Raw genomic sequence first — 22416 nt, 5'->3', positions numbered from 1 at the left:
TCCAGACCTCAAAGTAGATGCAGGAATGAATGAAGAGCTGCTGTTCCTTTTCTCAAAGTTTCTGTGGAAACAGATTCTTTCCTATTTCTGTGGGCCTGACTGCATTCTCAAGCCCGGTGCTGCTCTTTGTGTGGTTTTAAATCCGGTACCTGACAATCTTTAAAAGCTGAAGAATAAAGGGAAATCCCTGTAGTAGTCCTGGGGCTGAAATGATCCAGTGACAGGTGGTAATTTGGTGTAAAAAGGCAAATGAAAGTGCATTTATGAATGTGCCATTCTGCTGGGCAGATGAGAAAAGCACCCTTTTTCTTTTCACTGATTTTATGTGCCGTATTATAAAAAAAAAAGAAAAGAAAAAGAAAAAAAAAAACAAACAACCAAATTCCGATCTTTGCATGAACTGTTTTAACCTTGCAATAGCTGCTTACTTTTCTTTTTCTGGTAGAAACCAGCTGGCATCCTCTCCTGGTCACAGAAGAAGCATGGAGAGGCTGTGAGATTGCCCCAGGTCTGGCTGGTTTAGTGATGGTGCTTTCAGCTACAGGCTGTGAGCCTTGATCTCTCGCTGCACCGCTGTTTCCTTCCTCCAAGGTGGGCTACGTCCCTGAAGTCACAAACCAGTGATCTCTGCTGGGTTAGTGTAGTTTCTGGAAGGAGTTCACTAGGGAGAAGATTCGATAATAATTTTGAACCCTAAAGCTGAAGCACATATGGGTGATACTTGGCTACTGTACACTTTGTTATGCAGAAACAGCACAATGGGGGAAGGACACACGAGTGAATATGCTAATGAGAAACCCTGGAGAATCCTTCATTTCACCAAACTGGGAAGAAAGTTGGAGGAGTGAATTCTTTGTGTCTAATGAATGAAGACTGCTCTCCCTTCCCATGGAGGAGATGCAAGAACCTTCTGCAGATTTACTATACCCAGAAAGTGTTAAAAATTCTGTGTTGAAAATAGCTGGCCATGGTGGTTGTGATGAGACCTCTCTGTCTGGGCACTTGAGCCTGCACATCCACAGCAGTATGGGTACCAAAGGAGCATGTATTTGAAGCACAGCTCCATTTCCCACTCTCTGGGTTGCTCTCTGTGGAGAGGGAAGCAGCAGAGCTGTGGTGATCCTACTGTTATCACTCACACTAGGCACCCACATAGCAGAAGCATTGTTTGGTAAAGAAACCTCCTTTGAAACATTCCCAGAACTCCAGATTTTGCAAACCTCCTGGTGTCTGCCAAGACACATGCACTTTTAGTCCCCCAGGAGCTAGAAATCACAGAATCATGCGGAGCCATCTCCAGAGGATCATCTTTGGCATTAAATGGGGAACGATTGTTCAGGCAGAATGTGAGAATGTAAAAAACAAATGTGGCACCCTCTTGAATGGGTTGATTTATGAAAGCAGGAGAGTTGGGAAGTACAAAGTTGCCTTCTGGGACCAGCCAATTTCATGTTTTCGTTGCTTGTAAATAAGTGAGTTTCAGATAAATGCACCCATCTAGCTGAGTGCACGTTTCGAGGATTAAGCTAGTTTAAAAGATTTAGGAGGCTGCTGCGCCAAGTTCATGTTTTTTAAGAGTGAGGACTGCCAAGCCCAGTGGGTGTAAGAGCTACTTTGGAAGCACTTTTATGAACTATTCCTGATGCATATCTTCAAAATATTTAAAGCAACACCTGTCATAGACCATTCTCTCTTTATCCTCTCTTCATGCCAAGTAATGGAGCCACATGGTTTCTACAACTGAAATAACTCTTGGAATACAACATCCTGTAGCTTGGTGTGCAGTATACATTGGCAGGACTTCTTTTTCCCTTTTTTAAAATTTTTTTCTTCTTCTTCTTTTTTTTTTTTTTTTTTCTTTTTTCTCTAGGATTACTACATATTGGGTACGAGTGCTAATAAACTGCTTGGGAGCCACTATTATCGTGTTAATCTGGATTTGGCATTGTAAGGATATTAAAACTATTCCATTATCAGCCTCGTGAATGTAAAATGGCATGGACTTTTAAATATTTACATTACTGTGAGCTGCAGCCCCAAAGGTATGAGGGGGCTGTACTTGGGCCTCCCACAGTGGAGTCTCAGGCGTAAAGAGGGATTTATCCTCCTGACTATGCAGGATTATCACATCCTGTCTCTCTATATAATGAGCGGAGAATAGGCAATTGTGTTGGCTACGTTAGGCACTCGTAGCAGCTGATACTTTTTTTCCACTGATTTTAGTGGAAATGGGGTCTGAACAATTTGTTAAGCCCTTCTTGCTGTTCTGAATGCAGCTGGCTGAATAATTTCTCACTTGGCATCTTAGAGGACAGGTCTGAACCAAGGTCAGACTGTGGAGAGCTTCAGCTTGGAGTTCTCTGGGTCCAGTCTTCAGGCTTCCTTACCTGTTTCTTACCCAAAGAGTGTGTAATGGAAAGGAAAGCTATTAGTGGGACAGTTGTTCACACAAGCACCATCATAATCTTTTAGGGCAATTCTAGCCATTTTAGAAAAGAATTATTTTTGTCGTGCTCCGTACCTGCTGGCTGCAGGCTGGGGGCAGCTGGCACAGCACAAAATCTCTTTTCTGATGCAGAACCTGCATCAGCACTGAGCGCACTGCAGGCCATGTGAGCAGTAATATGTAAATCATCATTAGCAGATGTTTATTGTTTCTTTTCAGAAAATCAGATTTGACTAATCAGCCTAAGTGAAACATATGCTGAAATTAATTAAAGTTTGTTTTAAAATAATTTGCATGCTTATTGCTTTTAACTGATTGTAATTGGGGCTTTTGAATACTTTTTAACAAACCTAGTCACCTAGGCTGAGCTTTTCAAAGCACTGATTGGCATGTCGCCATACATCTTCCTCTAATATTTAGCTGGCTGAATGACCTGCGTCGCACCAAGTTCTCAACCCCACAGTATCGTAGGAAAAGGAAAGAACATGTCATTGTTTCCTATTTATGCCATGGTGGTTTTTGTAATGAGCACAATTGCTGAGATATGTGTGCCATGATGAAAGATCTGATGATTACAGATTAACTGAAGACAGCAGAGCTTTTCTGAGCGGAGTTGACAGTGTGGTTAAGCATCATGTGTGGTGGGAGGTCTCGTTATTTTGGCAAGATGGCTCACCTGCAGACGTACCTTAGAGCCAGCTCTAGCATCCCCCGGCTAGAAGGGGTATGTCAAGAGGATCAGAGGAGCCCGTGGCTTGGCACTGCCCTGCAGCAAGCTCTGCCTGGCCGTGCTGCCTACGTGCTGTCTGACACTGTGGCTGGAGCCTCAGGGAGCCAGCTGGCTCACAGGCAGGGAGGCTGAGGGTGGGAAGGGACTGGCAGCGGCTCAACTTCTGCCCCAACAGGCAGCATGGCTCGCCTGGCTCAACCCACTGGTCTCTGGGAGCCCGGCACAGCAGCCAAAGGCAGCAGGGACCTTGCCAGAGCACGCGGGTGTCTCGCTCGTGCTCCCAGCCAAGGCGCCTGGGTCCTGTGCCCAGCACCGCTGCTGGCTCCTGCTTCACGTTGGGCAACTCGCTCCTGCCTCGCTCCCCGCACTTTGGCCAGCTGAAGTCGATTTTGGGGTCCAGGAGCTGTCTCTTTGATAACAGCCTGCACACGGAGGCTTTGAATGGGGCATGCTGTTAGCCCTGGGCACCTCACTGGGGGCCAGTGAACTGCGTGCTCCAGGCTTTACACGGGCTCCTTAATGGTCTCCAGGTGGAGCTGAAGGTGTTGGTTATGACCTATAACTTCCTAAAGGGCCTGGGGCTGGCCTAGCCGTGGTTCTGCCTTTCTCTTCAATGTGCACTGCCATGGTAGGCAGGAATGGGCTCCTTTCTGGAGGTAACAAGGTGACCAGCAGTCTGCACCCAGGCCTCAGGGACTGGCCCCTTTCCCCCGCCTCCATGTCTTTGGTTTGAAGTGACCGGAATTTGGTGACAGGACTGGCTCCAGAAAATATGTTTGAGTGAATCTAGAGTGCCTAGGGGACAAAAAGCTGTTTGGTCAGCCAGCTGAGCTCCAGTGAAAGAGGTGCCAGTAAGCTGGAAATTAATTTCAGTGGCAGTTTGATTTAATTGTATTTAGTCTCATACATCTAACAGCCCCGATCTGGAAACTCTAAGTAGTCCTGAGGACTCGGGCTTCTCGTGTGCTGAGCGAGCCCTTCTGTGGAGCTGCGTATCAGCATCGTGCCACTGATAAATCCAGTTCATGCCAGCAGAGGATTTGTCTCGCCAGCACTGCTTACTCCGCGGTGGAATTTGCAGGGTTAGTGCAGGACTCGGTTTGTTCTGCTCATTCATTAGCTCCCTTAGATCTTCCTCAGACCACACTGAAGACAAGAGGCACTTATTAAGAGCAGCAGTTTGTTTCAAGTGCTTTCTCATAAGTTTTCAAATCTTCCTGCTATAATGTCACAGCATCACTGGCTCCTGTGATGGAGAATAACAGTGGTTCATTAGGCTCATAAATCCAAAAGGAAGAAAGACTCTCCTGGAGACATGAGTAGCTTTATAACAAACAGAGCAGCGGGAGAGTCTGCAAATTATCAGCTCAATGCTTTATAAGCATTTTATCATCAGTTGGGGGAAATTACAATAAAGAGCAACGAGTAAGTGAAGCATAAACTATGGCATAAACATGCCCCGTGTTCTCCTCCGTCCACATTTCATGTAAAAGTGTATTTGGAGCCATGGCACTAGGGGGAGAATCCGGGACAGCTTCAGAAGCTGTTCCCCACCCAGAGATTTGCCCAAGCTGAAAATTACAGAGGGTTATATGTTATAAGGACAAATTCCAACAGAAGAGAGAAAATATATGCAGTATTTAACAATCTCTCCCTATTATTCCAATGCAAGTGCAGCATGACAATGAGCTTGATAAGATGTTTACACCCTCTCCAACAGTTTTGCCACTACCACATTTTTAAGTGTGCAGCTTTGATTTACGACTAGTGATACTAAGATCCCAGCCTGTAAATTTTTACAGCAAGCAGACTTGAATTATGTGTTGAGTCTGCTGCACTGGATCAAAAATGCTCAGAATGCTCTCTGGGAAGATTTAAATGTGTACGGTCTCTAAGCCATGGAAATATTGCTCTAATGTGCCTATGTGATTTTTAACAGATTGTGAGTTCAAATTCATTTATCAGCTGATGTCTAATGAGTTTGGCAGGCCCTTAATACATTAAGTATAAGAAAAACTATGAGCATAATGATGTAGACTGAGGAGAATTTAATGAACAAATAAGTGACCTTCACATTTATGTGAGATAAAGATTTCATGCCAAATTTTGCATAATATACACTGGAAATAATGGGATATTTATTAGATTTCTTCTCTCCTTTTTCTTCTTCTTTAAACAACACTTTTTCTTCTTTTTGCAGAGCAGACCTATGTCATCCATGGATATGTGGCTGGGGAGAGTGCAGCTGGCCTGCAGTGGCTAAACCTTTTAATTCTACCTGGGGGAATCTGATTGAGCAAGGGAAAGGCATAAGTCATCCACACCTGCTTCAGAGTGGCAGCTGCACTGGAGGTGAGCATGTTTGTCACACATACAGGAGTTCCCCTCGGTGCCTCCACTGCCATAACCGCCTAGCACTTCTGGAAAATCACATCACCCATTTTGATGCGTGGATATGTACCTAGGAATTTAATTACAGGTGTCTGTCTTTGTAAAATGCATGCCAGCATTATGGCCTGAGTCCCACTCATTTCACTGCGTGGTGTGTCCCAGCTACTAGGGACTGGCTCCGGTACCTCTGAAGGCTGAGGACATGTTGATCTCAAGAATGTAGTTCAAGTTGGCTGGGTCTGGGCTTTGTTTCAGGGCCTGCTTTGACTGATGAGGGTAGAGGAGCAGAGTAAGGCTCCAAAGGTGTTGGTGTTGGGGGTGGAAAGCTGTTAGATCAGTAGGTGCTGTCTCCACAGCTTGCCCCATCTCCCATGGGAGCAGCCAGTCCTCTGATCTGGCCCAGTGTGCCAGCTGGAGACTGGCAAGCCTGAACAACAACCCACACCTCCCCTTGCCTCCGTCCACCTTTCCACAAACTGCCTGCCCACGCGAAGCCTGGTAAATAAATTCTTGCACAGAGCTCACTTGCAACAGAGAGACGGGATGGCAGTAAAAACAATAAGCTGTTTCTTGGGGCTGTGACACTGTGCTTTCATTAAAAAGTAACCAATGCTGAGGTTATTTCCACCAGAGACAATGGGATTTTCACTGAGGCAGTCCAACTCATTGAGAAGAAAAGAATCGTAATCTGGTCATTAAAAAGGAAACAGGGCAGGGGGTAGTTTTCTGACTGAGGCATGTGGTAGGAAAAATGATATCTTATTATCTTATTTACCTTGTCCAACCCGCCCCCCCCTTTTTTTTTTTTTTTTTTTTTTTTTTTTTTCTGTTTATGTGGGAGCAGCAAAACCTGACTTCATTTTTCTATTTTAGATGATCTGTGGCTTTGCTGCTTGTCCTGCAGCTCGGCAGGTATTACAAACTGTATTTCCAGCTAATGAAGTAGGAGTGAATAATTTATTTAATGTGTCAGACATGGCAGAAGGCACTGCAGCCAGTCACTGCGCATGAAGCTAATTGCTGCACTAAGAAAACAAATCTGTGCAAGTCCTCATTTCAAAGTTATTTCCAAGCATTAACTCAAAAGTTATTTCAATAACGAGGCCTCTTAACAGAAGCATCACTTTTCATAGCACACGGCATAGCTCTGTTGACCCTCCAGTGCTGCTCTGCTGGGTGAAGTGTAGTTCAAACAAAACTTTAACCGTAAAACTTGGGCAAGGGGGAGGCTGGGCAAAGTCTGTGATTAATTAGCAATTAGCAGTATTGAAATGCAGCGAGAAGGGAAAGAATTCATTCTATGCAGAGATTTTTGAACCCCTTGTTTGCTAAGAAGTGCTTGTGCTGAAGTTGTGGGTGCTTGGCAGGGCTGAAAGTTGGATGGCCAGGCAACCCAGCAGGAGGAGCTTTGTGTTTTACATGAGCAATGGTTTAGAAGCCCACCTAAGTGTACTTTGTTTCATTGTAGTTGCAAAATTTGAACACGTAGGTGAATTCACCAGAGAGCCAAACTCTTCCCTCAGACACATGCCTGGGTGCATGCTGACAGTGAAGCACTGTGTTGCCCAAGGGAATGGTTGGATTGCTTTCGGGTAATCCACGCCTACCCTGAGCCTTTGCAGATCCCCTTTCTAAGGCACTTAAGGGGTGTCCTGGCTTTGTGCTGGTCTTTTACATACAGGGAGTTTCCCTGTCAGTAAGAGTGATTCCTGCTATCTCTTGCCTGATGCAAACAAGATAAGCAGTATCATGGGTTTCCTGACACTCCAGTAAATGGAAGCCCTATCCGTCACTGAGCAAAGTGGTCTGGATGAGGAAGGAGATATATCACAGACACACTTCTTCAATCCTTCCGTCCCACTTTCTTGAGATCTTACACAGACCTCAAGAAGTCACACTTCAAAGTCACACTTGGCTTATCTCTGAGAGATTTTAGGGGTATTTCCCAAATCATTCCTTAGCCTCCTAATGTGCTGAAAGGAATACCCACTTATGGAACAGAAATACTGATGTGAAATATGATTTACAGGAAGCACTTAGGCAGCAGATAGCAGGTAACAGGAAAATGATGAGATAGAAGCCTGCTCCTGCTCACCTTGGCTGCTCTAGGATGTGGCATGGTGAGATGAGGTTTGCTGCCTCCGCTTGCTCTGCAGCCAAGGGATGTGTCAGCCCTGGTGTGAGTGAGTGCAATGCCATCAATTCCCATTTGCATTTGATTACACCAAGACTGAAATTGGTCCATGGTGTTTTACTGTATTTCTTTATTTGATTTTATTTTATTTCTGTTTCCTATACCATAAAGCTGAGCAGCTGAACCATGCAGTGTGTAGCAATTTACAGTAAACCCTCCTTGTTCGGCTCGGTAATGGATGGAAACAATTCCGAAGTTAATGGTATTAGTGAGGAAATACAGTCATTCTTAACCAATCTTGTAATGCCCTTTTGGAAAAATGATACTTCAGGCTACTTTTATCATTTGATTTACAAGTCACAAATTTGTGCAAGAAACTTGACTTTAAGTCAGTCGCACACCTTATAAACTGAGCAGGGCCGGTTCACAAATGATTTTACAGCTCCATACACTTCCCTGGAGGAGCCATCTCCTTCCTGCTGGCCAGACACATTGCCTTGAAACAGCTGCCAACTTTTTAAGAGTTCCTTTTTGGCTATATTCTTCTTTTCTTAGCAGCATTCATGGCCCCAGCCCAGGTTCATAAGGAACAAAGTGTAAAATTAATCAATGGATTGATACACTGTTTAGAATGAAAACAGCCCAGTTTTGGCTACATTTTCGGCCCCTGCAGCCAAAGGAGTGCATGTGTGTACATGAAATGTAATTTAGTTTTTCCTTTGCTGCCTGTTGATTTTCCTCTAATTCATTTTCCTTTTGCCTCTTATTGAGTCTCCCGTGTCTGGGTAAGTTTAACCCCACACTGCCTGGTCCATGCAGCACACAGCAGGCAGAGGGACCCAGTAGGTGGGCCCTGGGGTGGCTGCAGGCTTCGTTAGCTGCTGGAAGTGATAAGACGATATCCAGGAAAAGGTCTGTGTGAGCACAGCAGTCTGCAAGTGAAGCCTTTGATAGGTAAAATCTACCTGGAGTTTTAATGACTTGTAAAACCCTGAGAAAGCCTCTCGCCTGATATTTATTGCTTTGAATGTCTTCCAAATGAACTTTATCTCACCTGGAAAAGGTTAACATGGATTTGGAGCTGAGTAAATCTAGCTCAGCCTTTTTGTGTACATATATGCCTTCAGCTGAACCTGTTAATACCCAAAGCTGTTCCTCACCTCCATGGACAGAAGCCACAACCTCTCTGTCACAAGGGGACGTAACTCGAGGCTCTGTTACAGAGCTCTGGTGCCTACACTTACACATTCACACTTTAAAATAACACCAGTGATTATTAATCAGACATCTTGAAGCAGAAAGCAGGCGATGTAGTGTCTGAAGCAAGAGGAGGGTTTAGGGGGGGCACTGGGTAATTGCATATATTTCACAGACTCCAACAAGCCCTTTTCAGACAGGTGAAAGTTGACAATAGCTCTATTGGTAACTTTAATTTTGGAAGTAGTTGGTCTGGGAAAAAGTTAATCATATTGTAGGCACTGTCTAGCGCCACTCAATCTTGTTTCTATCACTCTCAAAGTCATGTATTTTTAAAAATACCAAAACCAATTTAAAAATACATCTAACAGTAATCACTTCATTGGAAACAACACACTGCAATAACATAAAACAGCAGCCACTTTCCTGGGAAGATTTATGAGACAGACTAGTTTTCTCACGACTTATGTTATTCCTGCCTTATTGTTTTGTCAGCATTGGATATGGAAAGTGGATGATATGTGAACACTCTCCGGCACTAGGAAGCTTTAGAGTTTTGATTAGGTAACAAAATTGAAAAAGTGAGTTTGCTTGCCCTGTTCAATCTCTGTGATTTAAATTTGGGTATGACAAACATACTGAAGAAGCACGCTGCCCTCTCCTGCAGCTGCACCTTGCGGTGGGACTGCGGTTCTCAGGGATCCCGTTCTCAGCCTGGTTCTGAATTTCCTCTGGAAATCCAATGGGACTGTAAATGTCAGAGTCAGATGCTGGCCCTGAAGGATGACGAGAGGTAAAAAGATAGAGATGGAGAACAAATGGAGAAATTAAGACATTTCAGGGCATGTGAAAGCATTCTGAAACAGTTCTTGTGATCAAACCAGTGAGGAATGCTCACACTGTGACCAAGGGAGCTGATTCTCCCATGTCTGTGGTGGCTAACTGCTGCCTGACCCTTAGAAATCAACAGCCTGAGATAATGATGAGGGGCAGAAATGAGGAGCCTGGGAGGGAAAAAGTCCTCAGTAGATGCCGGGGGGACATTGCAGCCTGTGAACGCCTGGGGAATTCAGGGCAGCGTTGGTCACTGAGGGGGCAGAAGGTGCCTGGCTGTGGGGCTGCTTGGTGGGATGCGTGCTGCTGCCTCTGCCTTGGAGGTTTCCAAGTGCAAGCAGACAGTTGGCTTTCAGCACTTCATGCGTGCTCTGGGTTCACTCCCCCACCCATCCCATCAAACCAGAACAAGCCCACCCGAACGTTGCTTCAAAACCTCTGCTAGACAGTTGGTGCATAGTGTTATGTGCTTGCACATAACTTATAGAGCTTGCACATCCTTACACAGAGTGCCTCTTACATCTCCGAAAGTAATACAAAGAAGCATGTTATCTGTGGCTCTTAAATCTGCACAAGTTCTAGAAACAAAATTTAATTCATCCATATGCTTACATATATAAATTTATATACAGAGAGAGAAAGGCATAAAGAAATGGAGAAATAAATAAATAAAATGGAGTTTTCTGTATGCAGTTTACCACCTTGGGACCTATTACAAAGCACTTTTATTATAATCATACAAGAACCAACAGTATGAAAATGCACTTGTCTCATGTATTATTGCTGTTGTGTTCTCACACCTTTTAGTCCACTTCCCCTGATGACACACCCAATGGCTCCTTGCTTAGGCTTTGTGTAAATTAACTGCAACATCCTGGAAAATAATAATAATAATACAAAAGTTTACTGTGGAAATGTCATAATTCAGTGTTTCCTCTGTTGGCATTAGCATCTTACAAGTCCCGAGTTCCTCGGGTAGATCTGCTCATTGCACAGCTGGCTGACATCTACCAGGCACAGTTACTGATGTGAGACTATTTTGTAGGCTTAGGCCATATATTCATAATAATTTGTAACAATTCATTAAAAATGAGTTGCCTGTATTCCTAACAGAACAGCAGTTAATGTATATTGAAATAGTGATTGCTTTGCTGTAGTTCATTAAGAAGTCATATTTTAATTCCTATTTAATTACAATCCAGTTACTACCATTTATTACCAATAATTCTAATGAGGTAAAATAAGAGATGTATTGAAAACTAATGATAATGTTACAAAGGTTCATTTGGAATTCACACAAAAAATTTCTACTTAATTGCAAAGGAATTGCTTCTACCTCGTATGTGCGAGGTGGGATGTGGTTGTGGTTCTTGCTGAATGATCAGCCTGTGCCTACCATGATCAGAAAGGCACAGGTGTGATCTCAGCCCATACTCACCCACAGGGCTATCTCACAAGGCAACCTGCTCTGAAGATGGGGAAAGTGCTGAGCCAGGAGGAGATGTGCAGAGGAGGACGTGGTGGTAAGTTCCCCCTGCCTTGGGTCTCTCAGAGGTTGATGGGTGCTCAAATATGTGCCACAACGGCTCAGGAGATAAAATATGGAAAAGGAGCAATCCTGTCCAGCTCAAAGTGGGGCTCATTTCTGAGTTAGAAAGAGGTGGAGGTGGCTTTATACAATGGAGGAGGTAATGAGATGTGTATGAGAGAGCACAGTGAAGTCAACAAAGATGTAAAGCTGAAAAAAAAAAAGAGGCAGAAAAATGCTGTCCTTGATTTTCTCCTGGGCCTGGCAAGATTCAAAATATTGCTACTCTACCCGGTAATGAGGTTGGTAATGTGGCTTTTCTCTGTTAACAGCTCTGTCAGTGGAGGGTCCAGGACAGTAGATCACGAAATGTTTAAGCAAATTGCCCACAGTCCTCTGAAAAATTGTTTTCAGACAAGATTGGGATTTATTAAAAAGCGAACACCACCCATGGACCCTGACAAGGACTTGTAGTGAGCCCCCAGCAAGCTTTGTAAGTTTGTGTCCCAGCGTCTGCCTTGTGCTTTTCCAGGAATGGGGGTGCAGTCCCTCAAGTGAAACCAAGACAGTGCCTGGGCTCTCTTCTCCTTCCCAGCTTCAAGAAAGCTTGGCTCCACTCCAATTTTAGACAAGTTTTGAAATAAAATTATGGGGTCTTTTCCTATTTTTGTATAGCAAGACTACCTGATAAAGGGGAATTTGAGGATAGTTATTTTTGCTTTGAACTATGCAGCCTGAAACATTTGTGGAAAGTTACCCTGAGCTTACCTTGCTCGTGTTAAGGTTTGATGCCTAAATTTCTCCTTAAAATCAACGAGCCAAATCCATCCCTGGTGTAAGCTGTTCACTACAGTCACAGGCATTGCCCACAGGCACCAGGGACTGATTTGGTCAAACACGCCCAATGCCACAATCCTAACTCAGCAAAAATATTCCCTTTCTGTAATCAGCCTGAGGTGCAGGATATTTATGACACCCACTTAGATAGGCCTTCATATTTTCCCTCATTCTAATTTCCCCCTTCTCTTTATTTCTCTCTGTGTCTATCACCTTTTTTCATGTCTCTCCAGATGCATTTCCCAGCATCAGATAATTGAAAGTCAGTGAACTGAGTTTCAGGTTATTTTGCTAAAAGATGCCTATTATTTTGATGAAGCAGGTGCACAGAATTAAAAAAAAACCTCCATAATTGCTACTTTACTATCAGGCTTCTGCTGCCTAATCTTCTTTGATGTTGGTAGAACAAGCTTTCTATCTCCTCTAGGATGATTATAGGGAACATTGCTCTGTTCCTCCTACAGAATCCATTCCTGATGGATATTAAACCTGGGTTATCAATTAAAGTTTCTTTATGTGCCGAGTGATTAGAGCCAGGATTGTGTGTGATTTCTAGCATAAAGCAAATCTGAAGTGATTCCTGCCATTAATATTAATTAATCACTGATATGTCAGACATTCACAACTGAATGCATGAGGTGAGCATGTGCATTTTACTATAGGAACCTGGGACTGAAATAATGGCTGAAATGCTCTCATTTAAGCATTTGGCAACTGTTCCCATAAAGTCTTCTTGGTGTAATTAGCTAAAAAAAAAGAAGCTGAATAAATAGCTGGGGTATTAAAAGCATGGCTGCAGTACTGCCTCATACCAAAAGGGCTGACACATCCCCTTTACTACTCTGCTCTCACTTGTGGCTCTGACAAGCTTCAAATCTTTGGTGTAGAATCTTGCTGGTTATTTATTTATTTATTTATTCTAGGTGAAAATAATACCCAAATATAGACCTGTTAAGAGTCCTAAAATGTGTGTATATGTAAAGAGAGAAAATGAGGAAGGGCTTGAAGGAGCGTGCAGGTTTGTATAGACTCAGATTTTGGCAGCTCAGAATCCAAAAAGCTCACAATCCCACACCAGTCACACCTAGCACTTACCAGATGATGCCCACCACCTTCTCTCCACTTCTGTGTGGGGCTGGACTATCCCCGAGCTTATGCTGGGATCCCAAAAATGTTGTTCCACAGCCTGACGTAGGTCAGCATTCACTCTGGGATCAGAAACCAGACCTCTGAGCTCTCCGTGATGGAGACGGAGGGTCTGATGCTGGGAGCAGCAGGGACAAATGCCAGGCCTGAGGAGAAAGAAGAGGTCAGGCTGGCAGGAGGACTCTGCTGCAATTTGGAAGGTGGGAAAAGGGACATGCTGACAGGCTGGTTAGAAAGAATGAAAGGAGGTACCAAGGATTTGAGAGGGAGCTTGGTACTGGGCAGGCCAGACATTGATGGGAGGATGTACAGTGTGGTGCCTGCCTGCAGACTGGGTGAGAAGCTTGACTAAGTCAGCATGTGCAGAGGAGGAACAGTGCAACAGCTTGTGTCAGGCATCATGCAAAAGATTTTGGAAAAGCCTAAATCCTCTACTGCATGGTTATCCCCTGTTTTGCCAATCCTTATGGTGGCATTGCTTAATTTCAAGGTGCACGACCTCAGTCTCACTCATTTAGGGTAGCCGTAGGCCTGTGGATGTATAGGTGGGCACACAGAAGTGAAGCAATCTCAGAAGTCTGCATACAGTAACGATTGTAGACCCTCACTACATATAGCTGAATAATTTGTTTGCACTTCTCGAGAGTGCAGTGATTGCCTCACCATACAGAGGGACACGGGCGTGTTTACAAGCATTTAAATGGCACTTACATCTGTAGTATCTGATTGCCTTCTAAAGTGCAATGAAATCAGGCAAGGAATCATTATTCCTCTTTTGGAGATGGAAAAGACAAGGACAAAAATTAAAGTGACTTGATGTTTGCACCAAAAACCAATAGCAGAGCTAAAAATAGATAAAGAATCTCCCTAGTGTCAGTCCTGTGCTTTAGGTAATCTTGGGCCACATTATTGACAGAACAGTAAAGAGGCACAGCAATGACCATTGCATCTCCACCTGTTTAAACCAAATGACTAGCTGTCAAATGGGATATAATTACCCACAGTGCTAATGACACAGCCCATTCCCACTGTCATTACCGTTACCGTTGTCACGAGTATGAACAGCTTTGCCGGGCATGCAGGCCCTATCCCCAGGCATGTGATGCTCTACACGTGCAACTTCATTGGGTATAGGTGGCACAAAACATGCTCCTGCTTATTCACTCAGCTGTATAGTCACACCCAGGACATCTTCCAGATGTTGTCAAGTCCTCTCTCAGCTGCAAGCTGTTCAAGCGTCTGGCCTCCTAGATCCAAATTTACCCCTAGAGCAAGGTAACGCAGGACCTCTGGCCTCACTGGAGCTGTGTGTGTTTGCACCATCAGGGAATGCAGCCAGATGTGTGGTAAATGTGGCTTTTGCAAACACTTCCAAGTTTCTCCCAAGAAATGCATCGCTTAGTGGGACATCTCCTGGTTAGCGTTGGCCCGTCTTAAATCTGAGCCCTGTTCAGCAAGTGCCTGGTTTATCCGTTACTCACATCGTCATAAATCTTAGACAAAAGCAATTACGAGGAAAGCATATTTCTTTCTTTTATGGAATTTCTTAAAGCTGATGAGAGCAGTCAGATGGCTATTTTCATCAATGTACCTTTGATAGAGCATTAGGGAACAGAGATGGTGTCTTTTAATAGACCATTATTACCTGCCTTGGGTGCAAGGAGCTCTCATGCATTCCAAAAGTATATTAATGGCAGAGTAAAACATGACTTAGAAATAATATCCCCAGAAAGGGCCTTATTTTCACTCTTAAAATGATTTTAAATGGATTCTGCTCTTAATAACTGCTGAATTCATGTGCAGTATGGGAAGGGGGTGCAATGAAATTCCTTTTCCAGCCCTTCACCATGGAGTCATGTGGCACCTGTGTGGCAGGGTGCAAACATCTGCCCCATGAGAGCAAAGTGTTTTGTCTCTTTCCTCATCTCCTTTACCCTCCAACATCTAAGGGTTGGGCTTCAAAATGAAAAGAGATATCAGGAAATGGGGTTATTCCCAGAAGGATGAGGAATAGTAGCAGATGTTTGCTAAGCTAGGAGTGCCACCACAGACCAGGTTTCCTTCTCCCACCTATTTCTGCCCGTACTGAGCTCACTTAATCCGTCTCCTTCATGAGGTCAGGCTAGGCCATGGGACAGAGCATTGTGGGGGTGCCCAAACCATGGCATCAGGACTTGTGTTTGAGTTCAAAACCTCCTGGATGGAGAAAAGACCTCTGAAATGTTTCACAAGATAATGCAGTCAGGAAATAACCTCAAAGTGGTGAAGCTGGGATAGAAGTTCAAGAGAAGGAATAGGGAAAAGAAACATAAGGGAGACTAAAGGGGAAAATGGACATGCACTTTTGCATTTAAGCAATGCTGCTGACTGTGGGAGATGGTGATCCCAGAGAAGGCCAAGACAAAACTTTTGAGGAAATGGGAGAACAAGATTTGACGGCAGCAAGGAGCAGATAGGAAATTCTGTGCTGATTCCAGGCAGGATTTAAGGAAAGATGTTGACAGAAAAATGGGTTTCTCTGTTTGAGGTTAAAGCACAAACGCTTCACTCATACCTTAACCGGCGCTATCCCCTGAAATAGGAGGGCTGCAGTTTCCCAGCGCAGCGATGACCTGACCCCGGGGATGCTCTTGGCAGGGCACCAGAGCTCGCACAGCACCCGGTGCTGAGCGGCGCCCGCAGAGCTGCCTCCACCACATCGCTGCTGCCACGCTCTTCTGGGGAGCACGGCGAAGACAAAGCTGGGTAAGGCATGGCGTCTGGAGCAAATTAACAAAATCAATAATAATAATACTCCCCATCTCCCATCTATTGTTTGAAGCCAAATTATGTTTTGCTATAAAACGGTCTCAAAATATTACTGCCTTTTCACATGTGATTCTTAATTAAAATTATGAATTTTATAGGTTTTTTTTTTTTTTCTTCCCTTGCATAACACGAATTCTGTCCCCTCCTTTCTCCTCAGGTAGTTTTTCCTTTCACGATCTTCACAGACAATATTTAAGGAAGAGGCAAGCAAGCGATTAATAAAAGTGTGAACAGGTGGTTGCTCTGCTACTAAAAAAGATCAGTAGTGCAATAATTTCCTAATTATTATTATACCTTCTAAGGGTTTTTAAATACATGATAATATATTTCCCCACTGCTTCTTCTGGCACCCCTCTTGCTCCTGGCATTATTTCTCATTCAGAATAATAATTAATGAGAGCTGAGGTATCTAATATATATTTTATTCCTTCTGTTTCAGTCCCTTAAGTAACCATCTTGTCACATTTGTTATGCAAATTTTCACACATTGCGTGTAATTTCAGCAATATGTGAGAATGCCTCTCAAAAACGCCTTGAGTATTTTGTTTTATATATTTTTATGAAATTATCACTTCTTTTTTTTCTTGAAGCAGTATTTCTCCATAGCCCTTTAGAGAAATGGATGAGGCTACATATTTGCTCTTGTTTTATTGAGGTAAAAGAAAGCAAAGAAACATTTCTAATTATAAGGTTGTAGCAGTAATAACAATAGCGATTTTTTTTAATTTTTTTTTTTATTTCAGAGAGCACTCTATTCTTGCTTATGGGCTGCAAACTGCACCATTAGGAGCAAAGTACTATGTCCTCAGTAACTACCCACTTAGGTAAGCATGGTGCATGTGTTTAACATTTTAGGAAGTTATCCTACATAGATGATGGACCATGCAGCTTGTCAGAGAACAGTGCTCTAATGAGGGTTCAACACATCCATTATGCATTTGTCAACCTGGTCTGTTTGCCTGTAAAAGTTTTGTTTGCTAACAGAAATCATCCATGCTGTAGGCTAAATAAAGGGTCATTTGGACACCAGAGCCCAGAGACACTGACAAGTGATGGAGCAGCTCCTGGAGCCTCAGCATGGGCCACTGCACAGGGTGGTTTTCAGGGTAGAAAATAAGCCCTGCTTTTCCCTGAAAGCTCAAGTCTGGAGTTGTTCAATGGGCACAGCTGATAGCCAGCAAGGATCCATGCACTCAGGGCAAGAGCAGCCCCAGGTTCAGTACCCAGCCCCATGGTATTGTGCCAGCCTAATTTCTTACTAAATTCAGCTGTAAGTTTTCTGCACAAAGACACATTTTTCCCTGTTGGATTGCAGATGTGCACGAAGTGGAGCAGCCATCTACTAGGACCATGTCTTGGATTTTGCAGCCAGCAAATATTCATCTGCGGGACATAAGGTAAGTTCTCTTGAGCCTGTTTAATTTTAAACATGCGCGGTCAGTCTCAGTTCAAGAAATACTACCCTGGATTGAACTACTGTACCCAGCAAGGTGCAGAATTGGTCATTATTTGGAAAAAGACTGTAACTTTACATAGGATATCTTAGCATACATTTCAGCAGAGTGAGAGAGGGAGATCTGACTTGAGAAGCCCATTTGACATTGTGTGCACACATATATACGAAGTATTGGACATAATTCGCTAATACGCAAATGGTTACTTGAATGAAAGCTGCCAGTTTGCTTACATTGCTTGCAACCATGCAAAAATAAGGAAACTTGAGCTTCCTATGTGGCAGGAATACTATGAGTCTGTGTGTGATGTAAAATTATGCGAGCAGGACTTTTCTCTAAGGAAGATTTCATTCTTTACCTTCCGAAGTCAGTGGGCCCGGAGTATTTACTGAGCATTTTCACTGCCGTTTTCCATTGGCAAGGATCCTGGTGTCATGCAACTCTCCCACCTGGTTCTCCCGTTTACCTTTAATCACACTTTTGCAGTGTCGGGTGGTGGTGACCATTTGCCCGCAGAGTCCCTCTAAGGCCTCGGAAAATCTATTTCTGCTGACCTTTTCCATGCTTTGCTGGAGATGTGGTCAACGCTAGCCTCGTATGGGAGATTAACCTACAAAGAGGAATGATTAATTAGGCAAATTTGAGGGAAAGGCAGATCAGTTTTTAAAACTGTTCCGCCTTGCCGAAGGCTGGAAATTCTCTGTCAAAAAAAGGCAGTTATTTTCTATACCAAAAGTATTCAGGTATATGCGTAATGAAAACCGTGAAATGCAATTATTGTTGGCATTGTGATGAGTGAATGCTGAGAGTTTGAGCTTCTCCTTGTCCTACCCCAAGTTAAAAATTATGTTGCAATTAAATATGATTATGTTTTGGACTTTAAAACAAAACAAACCAAAACAACAACAACAACAACAACAAGCTAATTTAACAAAGCTAATTCAAACTCGTCCAAAAGCAAACAAACATTTATTTATTTGTTTATTTATTTATTGAAAATTAAGCACAAATCTCTGGAATTGCTGCAGTTATGGACTGCACAAATCTCTTGAATTGCTGCAGACATGAACTGAAACAGGTTAAGCATCCCTCTCAGATACGCTGTGTTTTGAGTGCTGTTTCCACATCCCAGTGAGCCAGGGCCACCCATGTTGGTGCCTTTCCAGGGAGCTAGGATGTGCTTCAGCAGGTTACCAGGAGCTGGGAGGGGACACGGCCAGGACAGGAGGCCCAGGCTGGCCCAGGGGACATTCCATATTATATGGGCAGCACTTGCCCTTTATTATTATTATTATTATTATTATTATTATTATTATTATTATTATTATTATTATTATTATTTTGTTTGTTTATTCCTTTTCTCCCACTGAACTGTCCTTGTCTCAGCCCATGAGTTCTTGTACTTCTACCTTTCTATTCTCTCCCCTGTCCCACTAGGGGGGAGTGAGCGAGCAGCTGTGTAGTACTTAGCTGCCTGCTGGGTTAAGCCACAACAACCCCTTCCTCCCAAACTTTTACAAACATAATTGTGTGGGAGCTAAAACCAGCCTTTGTGCAATAAAGGAGGGAGATTTTGCCCTCTCCACCATGAAAAGCCATGCAATAAAAATGTAAATATCTGCCTTGAAGGCTTTCTTAATAAACCCTGTAATTTTCTTAAAAATTTTCCTATATCAAAATTCAAAACCACTTTGAGATGAGCTATTTTAGACTGTAATTGGGCTATTCATTCCCTATGCATACAGTGATCCTAATCTAATATGTAACAAGAACTTAAAAGCTAATCAATAATGGAACACGATTCTCTATCAGTAGAGCTGCCTGTTGACTCCTGTGAGAGGGATCTTCACAAGACAGCTCGGCTCTGATGACAGCCTTATATTTATTTTAAACATGAAGTTGAAGCATCATCTTTCTCTGTATTGTCACTTCCAATTATTTTTGGAACAAAAACACCAGGGGGAAATGAGATCCTTATCCTGAAATGTGCATTCATATTTGATAAATAGCCACAAATTCTGGAGAATGTTTACTGAAATGTGGGCTTGAAATGCTTTCACGTGCATTTTTACTAAAGCCATAGATTATCTGTTGCAAAATGTGCCCGGGCTGCTTTGCCAAGCTACCCTTTCCTGTGCCTTGGAGGTGAAGAAAAGAAAGGGGATGAGTATCCCAGTGCTGGAAGGCCGTGTTTTCCTGGGGTAAAACCAAGGTAAAATTACCATTGAGAGGGAATCAAAGTGAACCGCCATTTACTGTCCTTCAGTGGAAGTCAGGAAGCCTTTTATACCCTCACGTACAAAAGACAAATCCCCACTTTTCATGTCTACACAGTGGCTTGAGCTGGAGCGGGTGGAGAGAAGGGGGTTAAGCGAGTACACAGATGTGCCTAAACCCATATCAACCATAGGCATGAGAAAATGCCGCCCTCTTAATAGGCAGGCTGCACCATTGTGCACAGCTGGATTTTGAATTTTATGGGCTCTCTCCATAAAACGCAAGCAGAAGACATCTCCCATCACTCCCCCAGCTCTGACCATTTGTGCTCTCACCATTTTCCCTCTGAGCCACGCTGGGGACGCGGGAGCCAAATCCCTACAGTTGTAGCCACGTACGACCCCCTTGCCACTGTCTGGAGCCAATTAATGTGCATTTTGGAAATACACGGTGGGTTTCTGATGTCAGGTACACTTCCACAAAGTCCATGTATTTAATCTGGAATTACTCAGGGCACGAGGGATCAGGAGCTGGCTGGGAAAGCTCCTCTCTGGAGAGTCCTAAATGCCAGTGATTTCAAGTGATTATTTATTGAGCTTTATAATAGTGCATATATCTTCATACACACCCTTCTCCTACAAATTACCCTACAACTTTCCAGCCCTTCGTTATGTTGTAGAGGTTAAGGCTTTCCTAAGTAATCAAAACATCCAGGAAGGAAAGCTTGCTGAATGCTGAGCTAAGCTTGAACACTGACCCTATCTCTTCACTGTATCAGAAACTTTATGTACATCATAAAACGTAATAATTGCTGCAGTAACTGCTTGTTCAAGTTAACTAAAGGAGTAAATAGAGTTGTGTAATGTAGCCAGTGCTGTGTTGGGAGCACAAAGGAGGTCTACCCATTAAAAGGTTTAACTGATACATATACATATACCCTATAGCAAAATTTGCTTTCTTCCTCTTAATAGGTATATTTGACTTCTTTAAGGCAATTCTCTTTCATTCTGCTCCTTCTTTTGCAAAGCCTTTGGGCATAGAAAGCAATTAGACAGTTGCAAGGAAATAGCAGATCAAGCATGAAGCTTTGTTTACCTTCCTTTCACTCCTGTTTTTAACAGTGCAATAATTCGACCCTGTCCTTTTCTCAGGTGATGTCCCTTATTTTAGCTGGGCCACAGAAAAGGAAGTTTGTGCTCCTCCTCTCTGCAACCAGCGGTGGGGACTTCCTGGGCCTGAGCTCTGTGCAGCCATGGACTCTTTGGCACATCATTTCTCCACTACTTTGTTCATTTCCATAGCAAAATTAATAACTTACAGAGTGTTTGCAATGACTGAATTTTGGTTTCTGCTGCAGGTCCCCCTCTGGGGCAGGACACATGTGCTGTCAGTGACCACTGATGCAGCCAGGAGCCAGGCCTGCCTACAGAGAGCTGGTCATTTAAACAAGCATCACTAGGTCCTGGGGGACCTCTGGAAATGTGGGCTGTCCTTTTCCTGGCCACCCCAGAGAAGATGAGGTGCTGTGATGAAGAAGATGTGCTGTGACGCTGAATGGTGAGTTACGGGGCTCTTGGGCTGTGCTAAAAGTTGTGGGCAGGGGTGGCCTTCCTGCTGGTGGTGAGCACTCGGTGTGGGAGCGTGCATATGGTGGGTCACTGTGCTAAAGGCAAATTGCAGCTCAGCTGTGCTTGCCTGTTGGAAAGAAAAGACATGTTCTTGGTGGCGGCTGTTTCACTGCATGTTACAGCTGGCAGCCATCAGCTGCTGGGCCACCAGCACTGAGCTGAAAACTTCTCCAGTCCTGTCCTGGGGCCACACCATGCCCCTGCCACTTGTGTACCCCTGAGCTCCTCAGTGAGACACTGTGGGGCAAACTCATTTCCCATGCAGGCAGTGAAGCCACACCTGATGGAAGCAGCATGAATGTACTTAGATTCAAAACATATCCGATCTATTTCACACATACTCTCCGTAAGCCTTAGTTTAGTATTTTTCCCTTTGCTGATCTGAGGCTCAGCCTGCACCGTGAACACTATGGGTAAGTTTTTGATTGACGTTCAGTCGTGAGCATTTAGCTATCTCCATGTCTTGTCAAGTCATCTTTTGATAAAAGCATTTTAGGTGCCACAAAATGTAATCACTTCACTGCAGCGTTCTACATTGCAGATTCAAGTTTCTCTGCACATTTTTCAGCTAAAGATTTTTGGCACTGTCGATAGATCTGTTCCACGGGCAATTTTGGATGGATCTATTAATATTGCCTCTAAGAGTAATAAGTCCTGCTCTTTTACAAAGTGAATCATCTATCTCCCCTTTGGACTTGTAGTCCACAAGTCAGCAGGGTTTCCTGTTTTGTTAATAGTCTTCGTACAGCAGTAAAGTGATTTCAAAAAATGTTCAGCCCAGTTTTGGGGCCAAGTAGTATGTCTTTTGGTTATTTGTTCTCCTAGACAGGCCGTGTCACCATTAGTCATGCTTCAGAGTGATGGTTTACTTTCATTATTCACTGACTGCACCGCTTCCCATTCAGCGCTTTCCAACTCAGCAAGATTTTCCTGTGCTAATTCATCTGAATCATTTCTAGGAGAGTTTATATCAAAGGACACATTCTCAATGTTAATAAAGTGGAGGGGCTTTGAGAAAGCTCGTAGTTCTGATTCTTCAAAAACAAGCATGTAAAGGTATTTACTC

General features: G+C 43.6%; 1 long non-coding RNA gene across 1 annotated transcript; it reads left to right on the top strand.

The window, feature by feature from the left end:
* Positions 1-5384: 5384 nt before the first annotated feature.
* LOC311444182 lies at positions 5385-15918 on the top strand. Its single transcript, XR_014697693.1, has 3 exons — positions 5385-5528; positions 11177-11255; positions 15825-15918. It is a non-coding gene; the product is annotated as an uncharacterized lncRNA (long non-coding RNA).
* Positions 15919-22416: the final 6498 nt, after the last annotated feature.

Source organism: Aythya ferina, assembly GCF_964211825.1.
Source record: "Aythya ferina genome assembly, chromosome: 13".
Lineage (NCBI taxonomy): Eukaryota > Metazoa > Chordata > Aves > Anseriformes > Anatidae > Aythya > Aythya ferina.
The sequence above is the reverse complement of the archived record's forward strand: the minus strand, read 5'-3'. Positions and strand labels throughout refer to the sequence as shown.